The sequence below is a fragment of the Belonocnema kinseyi genome, chromosome 7 (assembly GCF_010883055.1).
Source record: "Belonocnema kinseyi isolate 2016_QV_RU_SX_M_011 chromosome 7, B_treatae_v1, whole genome shotgun sequence".
Taxonomy (NCBI): Eukaryota; Metazoa; Arthropoda; class Insecta; order Hymenoptera; family Cynipidae; genus Belonocnema; species Belonocnema kinseyi.
This window is the reverse complement of record NC_046663.1, coordinates 132,879,984-132,889,170: the sequence shown is the minus strand read 5'-3', so window position 1 is coordinate 132,889,170 and position 9,187 is coordinate 132,879,984. Positions and strand designations below refer to the sequence as shown.

The 9,187-nt window shown below is 33.9% G+C and overlaps 1 protein-coding gene across 4 annotated transcripts in view; it reads right to left on the bottom strand.

Moving 5' to 3' along the window:
• LOC117175851 (semaphorin-1A-like) overlaps positions 1-9,187 on the bottom strand; it is a 545,745-nt gene that overhangs the window by 209,398 nt on the left and 327,160 nt on the right. The window lies entirely within an intron of this gene.

Below are 9,187 nucleotides of genomic sequence, written 5' to 3'. Positions count from 1 at the left end.
CAAGTTGCACACAATTTATAAGTAATTAATTAAACCCACCATTTATTCAAAATTAATTTCATTGAACTCAGTAAACAACTTTTACTTTCAATTCTGAAATTGCACTACGAACGCGCCACATTAGCCAATCAGGCAGGATAACTTGGCGCAGGCAGACTTTCTGTGAAACTTGATAATTAACTACTTTAATAGACTTAAACTCAATAATAATAATAATAATAATAATAATAATACGCATTGGGTAGATAAGATATTGATTTACGTGCTATATATTATTTAACTATAGTTTTCAATATATTTAACTTTTAACGGAGCTTTTTATAACATGTGCCCCACATTACCCGCCGCTCTCCTATTCTTAAAAACAGTACATTTTTGTCAATCAAAATTGATTGGAAATTGAAGTGATTATGCTAGTCCGATCCCAACATTTTTTTTAGCACAGCTGACGCTCAAATGCACGCAAGAAGTTCTATTTAAGAATAAGATACAAAGAGAGGTGCATACACCTCAGTTTTCCGTTAGTAAAAGAAAATGCCAGAGCCACTACTAAAACTTTTCTGACCTTTAAAAATCATCCTCTTTGAACTGGATTTTTCGTCTTTTGACCAGGTATTTGGGATTTTGTCCAACTGTGTAACGGCAGAAACTTGATGTTCTTAATGCTAGACTGCGACGGTACATGAAAAGTTTTACAACAAGGCAACAAAATCAAACCTTTTAGGCAGATGTACACTGTTAGAAAAATCTGTATGAGGTTTAATATACATGTGTGTGAAGCAAATATGCACTACCGCTACTGAAATTTAACATACATTGGTGTAGTGAATTTAATATACATGTGTATTAAATTTAATATACAGGTCAGTATAGGAATGTGCGTGAAAACTCAACCTGCTTTCATTTCTTTAAATCTTGTCAAATATTCTCAATGAAATTAATAATCTAGACTTCGTAGATTCAGTTGATATTTATAATGAAAGTGCAATGTACAGGTAAAATTTTTCCTAATTTTGCTCTAAATGGTCAAAATTTAAGGGGAATACAATTAATTGTAGGTTAAGTCTGTTATTTATTTGCTTTAACTGAACTATTCGACTTGTAATCGAATTTTATTTTTGGTTAACAAGAATAATGTATCACGTTTTATTATTTAGAATCGAAAATTACAGCAAAACTTATTTTAAATTTGTGAAAAATGAAATTATATGATTTTTCTTGTAAGTGATTAACATGAATGTGTATGAAATTTAATATACGCGTTCTTAATGGCGATTTCATATACTTCATATATTAATTTTAACACACATGGATATATTAAATTTAATATTATTTTAACAGTGTAAGTAGGTTTTATCGTTAAGTGAGTGTAAAGCAAAATAATCAGCAAAACACCGAAGTCCCTCAATTGGAAGACATGACGAACTATTGATCCGGTGTTTGGAGAAAAACGAACAGAGCAATTTAGACGCTACGTGTCTCCAAGTAGAGAAGACAAGAGCTAGCAACAACCCAGATATGGAGCTGACTAACATCACAGTTTTACATGTTTCAGCTGTTTTGAAAAGAGCAAGTAACTGGAAAGCACCGCGTCCGACAAGATGCACAACTTTTGGTACAAGTAGCTGATGAGCGTGCACTAGGTTAAAATTTAAACCCATTAAAATTTTACTTGATTTTTAGTGATCAATCCCCCCCCCCCACAGATTTTTTCGTTTTGTGGAAAAAGAAATTCGCTTTTTTCAGGTAGGTCAACATTAACCCGTAGCACCGGGCTTTTGAGATTAACATGGGGATTTATATTAAAAAAGGTCATTTTTCGAAAAACTTAAAAGAAGGAGTACTTGTTGTACACTTTTTGTAAATTAAAGTTAAGACACCTCTTAAAAATGTATAAGGAATAATGCCGATCCAACAAACGTGAGTTTTCACACCCTCAAGTCTCTTGTGTTGTGCCTGGAAAATAAAAAATAGCATTTCTTAACTAATCTTCAATTGTTTAAACAATGACTATTTGTTCAAACAATTTCTTTTTGCCTGCAAATCGTGAAAGGTTTTTTTGATTAGGAGAAATTAAACAGTTCATGAACTTCAACAATAATATTTTTTATTAACATATTTGGTAACCATTATTTACGAATTAAATTTTGTAAATCGTGAACAGTTATTATTTTTTACAATTAATTACACAATTTATGAATTTTGAGAGAAATATATTTTTATAACGATATTTGGCAAGTAGTTAAACAATTTTCATTTTTTTAAACAATGTTGTTATCCTGAAAATCTTATAAAGTTACTATTTTCTGGAATCGATAACGTATTTATTAAATGCTAAAAATTATATTTTATGTGAAAGACATTTTACAATTAGTTAAACGATTTTAATTTCGCTAAAGAAATTCTAATTTTTCAAAGAATACGTTTCAGTCACGAAATTGATATCTATTTTTCCGCTTGATTTAATTGGTAGAAGAAAATACTGTAAAAGAGCAAGTTGAATTAATGGTTTAACTAACTGCAAACTGTCTTTCACAAAAAATATCACTCTTAACATTTTTATCTGCCAAATTTGTCCAGGAAATAACAACTTTTCACGATTTACAAGATGATAAAATTTTGTAAACAAATAAAAATTGTTTAAACAGTTGCTCAATATTTTGAACAAAGAATATTACTTTTAGCATTCGCTAATTGTGTCATTAATCCTAGTAAGTAATACCTTTTTACAAATAAATAATAATAAATAATTACCAATTATATTAAACAAGAATTTATTACTATTCTTGAAATCCATCAACTGTATCATTTATCCCAAAAATAATAACTTCTTACGATTAACGAGCGAAACAAATTCTTTGAATAAATGATAATTGTTTAAACAATCAAATGAATTTTACATAAGACTTCATTAGGTGAGAATTATTGCTTAAACATTCCTTAAAAACTGACTAAAGTTAAATTGATAAAAAGTTGAAAACAAGTACTTTCTTCATTTTTTTCAGAAAACGAGATTTTCCCCTTCAAAGCCCCATGTTAATTACAAAGCCCGGGGAACGGCTTAATGCTATCACATTTGAAAAAATAGGGATTTTTTTCGGAAAAAGAACGAATTAGGGGGTTCAAAAACAAAACATTGACAGTTAAATTTTTGAACCACCCTATTATCTGTCCAAAAAATAAAGATACCTTAATTAAGAGTGTCCTTCCTAGTAACACCATGCGTTGTCAAAACGCGGAAAAAATCCTCGGTTTTTTTCCAAATAGAAAAACCTCTACCGATGTCAATTATGTTTTAGAAACAGATTTTTTTCCGTTATTTGCAACATGAAAATGATTTCAACCCATTACTGTTAGGAATCCTTTCCTCAGATTTTGATGGAAAAAAGGCTGCAGGGAAGTTTTGCGGACAGAAAACTTACAGTGGCAAAGTTGTTACTTGATGTTCAGGGAAAACTTTGACCAAATTTAAGAAAAATCATGTCCCTTGATTACAAGATACGAGCGGCTTTGTATAGCCGTGAGCGCACTCGAATCGAGTCGACCCGATTTGAAAGTTCTTTTTTCCGAAATTGTCAGCATTAAATTTTTAAGAGAATTTTCATTTTCAATTTTTCAATTTTTTACACAGGGCAACAATATATAAACCAATAAAATGGCAAAATTGGCCATTTCAGCTTTGTGAAATTTTATCTCAATAAAAAATATAGAAAGAGACTCACTACCAGCTAAAATTATTGAAACTTAAAATTTCTCTTCAAATGAGCTATAGAATACCAATGCAATATTATTTTCCACGTATCACACCCACAAGTCTGTTTTATAGGGTCCTAGACTCACACCACAAGTGAAAAAATGGGGTTTGCGCGTTTTTTCCACTAATTATGATTTTTTTATGTTTTTTTTTTAAATGCAAATTGTTGCTAATATACGAAATAATACTTCAAGGAGAGTATTTAATTAAAGTAGACAAATTAATTGCCTAAATCATTTATTATTATTGTTAATAATACTCAATTTGAAGAATGCTTGACAATTGCGGTTTTTCTGAAATTTTCAACTTTTTGTTCGGTGTGTACTTAGATTGAGGTAATAATGAAAAAATCTAACAAACCTGATTGCTTAAAAAAATTATTATTGTTTATAACTATCTTCTCATATATTCATACTAAGTCGAAACGACTTTTTTGTTGAATGTCCAACTTTTTACCCACTTTTCACTTATTATGGTAATAATTACTGCAAGGTAAATGAAAATAGTTCTTTAATTAATTTATTATTGTTTATAACTATCTTCTCAGAAAAGTATAAGAGAATTGTAGTTTTTTCTAGATTGTTCAACTCTCCTCCGCCTTTTTCAGTTAAAAAATATTTATTTTTTTAATTTATTTGTTCATTGTTTTCAAGGTTATATGATCATTCTTGAAAACATACAAAGAATTTTGTGAAGATTTCATGTCATGTCCACAAATGGCCAAAAAGTTGAAAATTTCAGAAAAAACCAAAACTTTCTAGCATTATTTAAAATAAGTATCATGAAAAATAATGATAAATTATTTAAACAATCCTATATTTAATTTCAATTTATTATCCACCTCACTCCAATTGGAAATTAAACCAAATTTAAAAATTTCAGCAAAAATGCAACTTTCTAGTATTATTCAAATTGAATATTATTAAAAATAGTAATAAATTGGTTACACAATTCGTTTAAGCATATAATTATGAGTATGAAGTACTGTTTCATGTGTTGGCAACAATTTGCTTTTAAAAAATATAAAAGAATCATAATTAGTTCCAATATCTTGCAAAACCCATTTTTCACTTGTAGGCTTAGTTTAGGATCTATAAGACAGACTTATAGGGGTGATATGTGGAAAACAATATTTAACTTGTTTTCTATAGCTCGTTGTGAAGAGAAATGTTGAGTTTCAATAAATTCAGAGTCTCTTTCTGTATTTTTTCTTGCGATAAAAATTCACAAAGCTAGACCACTGTCGTCGGTACGAGGTACTGGGAGAGCGAGTCCGGGCGCTCTGGACGTTACGTAATTCAGACGTTAAATTTTTCTATAAATGATGGTAAAAATCTTAGCATAAAAAAATTCTAAAAATATGAGACAAACTACTTGTCGCAGATGAAAGTTTTTGTCAAAATAGATATAGGGTTTTCAAATTTTCAGTCTATAGCAAGTATTTCATGTTGAGCCAAAGGTCAAAAAGTACCATTATCTTACGATAATTTCAGAATACTCCACTTTGAATAGCTGTTACTTTCTGAAAATAAATTAAAATCAATTTGAAAAAAATATAGAACTTTTTTATTCTTTCTATGCAGAATGGTACATTTTAAAGCCAGAAATAGGAATTTCTTATTAAGTTAATAACAAAATGGTAGTAAGGAGTTATCTCTGAAACCAAACAACGTACGCAGATAATTCTTGAAACAAATTGCACATTTTTGGCTTGTAGAAATGGTGTGAGCACAAAGTTGCGCTTTAATATTTGAAAAAATTAGTTTCTTCTTTGGGCACTACAAACGGCTTTCTGATTATCGACGGATCGGCACTCAGTATAGACGTGAATGTACAGAAACGACCAAAGAAATTTCTATATTTTTGATAGGTTCTTCGTAATTTATTTTCACAGACTAAAAGCCATTGAAAGTTGACTACTTTGAAGTGATCTTACGATTACGGAACGTTTTAACTTTTCGCTCATCAGGAAATAATTGCTAATCGACTGAAAATTTTAGAACTCTATATCCAATTTGACAAAATCCCTCACCTGCAACATTTACTTTGTTGGTAAAAATTTAATGTTACAAATTCTCTCATATATTAAGGTTTCCACATGCAAAATACAGTGAAACTCTTTTATAGCACCGATTTTGAGGCTGACGGCGAGTGTGAACTAACTCATTGTAGCTCGCTCCTCTTTTGTTTGTTCACGCTTGACTGCTCGCCTGAGTGACAACCGCAGACCTCGCGGTCCCCGCGCAGTTCCTGTTATACCTACCTATGGCGCGGCATCAATTCTCGGAATGATTATAGAAGGGAGGGCTATTGAAGTGTTTCACTGTATTCCCATGTGACACAATATACTTGTTCCATCTTCTTTTCTATTGCTGGAAGCACCCCTTAAACTGCTCTTCAGTTAAGCCCTTTAACAGCCTAGTAATGTCTTGTTTGATTGTTTCACAATCTCCAAAATGCTGACCACGCATCGCCATATTGCATTTGGGTTACAAGTAGAAGCCACAGGGGGGCCCGTACAGTAAGGGGGTGGTCAAGCATAATGATGGAATAGAATATTATTTTTGGGGCCTAATAACTCACACACGAGAATTGCTGTGTAAGCAGAATCATTGTCGCAAATCTTTGAAATTTTCCGTAAAAATATTATAAACAGACGATTTTCCGAAACTTTTGGTGATATTCCAATGATTTTAGGGCCATTCTTACTGAATTTCACTACAAATTTGACAATAACACGCTGATCGACTTGTTGGTTAATTTCCACTTTGACAACCCAAGAAAATCCCTTTTACAGAAAACACTTTAAGAAACACTGACAATGCCATAGCGATTATGCATTTTGACCAAACGTAAAAGAAACCCTGTCAGTAAAAAAATCGCTGCGAAAGGGCCAATCAGTCTTCGTAATTACTAAGAACGAACTTACTGCACGAACTGCTAGGCCGGACTTCGTATATTTTGCTCTTCCAACAATTTATAAGTAAATTACAAGAGAAAATTACTAACCATAACATTTACTTTTTAGTGATTCGCTGAGATTTAAGTTTGGCTAGAAGATGTTCGTAATCGAGTTTCGAACGCCCGTGTCAGATCGAGAAGGGCTAGAATGATCACTTCGGAACTGTACAGTGACCGGTCTACCTCGTCTAATATACGGAGCACAGATTTAGCCGCCGAGGTGATTTGAAAGGATCCCATTATTTTTTATTTATGGAGAGAACTGCTGAAGGCATATTTGTTCCAGGATATTTGATAGCTAACGGAGAATAATAATTGAGCGTAGATCCTTGTAGAAACTACCTTTGGAAGAGGGAGGTCAATACGCATCTTACACGTTGTATGGTATACCGTTGTCCTCAGAAAGAAATCCACAATATCGAGTGAAGCAGGCCAGGACGAGGGGAAATAGATGAAGCTCGCCGAACTATTTATGCACCCTGAGTCAATAGCCGAAGATTGAATTGAGTTACTCGCTGCATACAGCTGACTGAGGTCAACCCTGTTGAATTGAAATGACTGACGTTTACTGCCTTTAGGAGTTCTTGAATTACTTGTCAGATGCCTTTGCACAAAGAATCAGATGGGACTTAGTTGCAGTTTCTTGTTTCGCTTGATTTCTATGTAGCACGGCGACATGTATTTCAGAATTATGCCGCAATTTTTCTCCATTATTTGGAAGTATTTCGTAGTTCAACTGGTTTTGGTCTGCAATTCTAGAATTAAAATCGCCTCCAATAAAAAGTCTCTTTTCTAAGACTTTATTTTTATTGGTCGGCTTTTAGAATTTCGTTCCACATAACCAACCTCCACAGTTCCTTGATATTCGAGTTCATTTCGTCTAGTTTGGTATTAGACTATTTTACATTTGTTTGAACTTCCGCTAAAAACTTATTTGATTCATCATCATACATATTCATTTCTTTTGTTTAAACTTCTAATGAGTAATTGATATTTTAAAGAACGACCGAGGTTTGGGTTTAGTACAAATGAGTGAAACGTACATCAAAACTGATAGCGCACTTCGGCGCACTTGCTCAATACGTATGGAGGTCGGTACGCACTCTAAGAAGAAGATATTTTAGTGACAATATTCGCCAGCTCAGTTGCAAATCAAACACGCTACGTCGTGAAACGAATAATGCGCCGCCATGAGGCAAAGTTGATAAAAGGAAGCACAGGATCGTCAGAAAATAAAATACCGAGCTGGTTTCAGCCCAAGCCACTTCTCCCTGCAATCTTTGCCTCTAGCCTTGCGCGAGCGAAGAAACCATAAGCCCAGATCCCTCTCGTTTCCCTCGATTAGCAGAGCAAATATAGGACATCTCCATCACCGTTTTCAGAACACGTACCACCCATCCCGCTCGCTGCCACATTGCAACCATCATAAATATGCTGATGACTTTCAGCTTTACCTGCCCCGGCCTATTGCTAATCTAAACAGCTTCTTTCAAAAGGTACCGATGGATATTGATCTGGAGGTACAATGGCCTTGCTGGTTAACCCTGCTAAAATTATGGTTATAATCATATGACCTTCTTCCTCTCCATCACTTGAAACAATTTCAAGCCTACCTCCTCTCTTGATCGATACACGTCTTTGTAGAATCTGCGAAGGATTTAGGCTATACTGTTAATCGCTCTCTTACTTGGAGGAAACAAGTTTCGGGTATTTCGAGAAAAAGCTTCGGACTCCTTCAACAGCTTAACAGAAATAAAAAAATCACTCCCTACTTCAAGACGTTTGCTCCTAGTAAAAAGCCTCATCTTTCCTTTCTTTAACTATAACTGTGTAGTATACGATGATATTACTGATGAGCTGAATACCAAGCTTAAGCGCACGCTTAATGCTTGCTTTCGGTTCATATATAACATCCCTAAAAGTTAACTTCTTTTTGGTTAATTATTTAACCAATCAAATCCTACCCTCGAAATCACACATTCGTAACACCTGAATCCTCAAATTACAAATATTATTATTATTATTACTATTATTAATATTTGCGGATAGAGGGTCCCTGTACCAAGGGTTTCTGCTGAATATGGTTACAAAAATAAATAGGCAGTCGCGGACAATTGTCCAGGGGTGGTCCCGAAGGAATTAACCCCCAAGCGGAGGTGCGAAAACCGTGCCGAAAGCTGAATGGCACCTGGGTGAGGTGTCTAGAACGGTGACTCTGGGATACCAGGCGACCTCTCAGAGTAAGCAGCCTTATCCTTGCATGCGGGGCTCTACAAGGACGGACGAACCCCTTTCCCTAGCTTCTCGTGGGAACAACAATGACAGCACCAAACATAGTTGTAGTAAGTGCGGTTTAAAACAACAGAACGTGCAGGGCTCCCGACAATGGGTCGGCCAACAATGCCGACCAATCTAGAGCTGGGGGAGCCAATGATAATGGATTCAATGTGATGGATCAGCGGGATCTCGTGA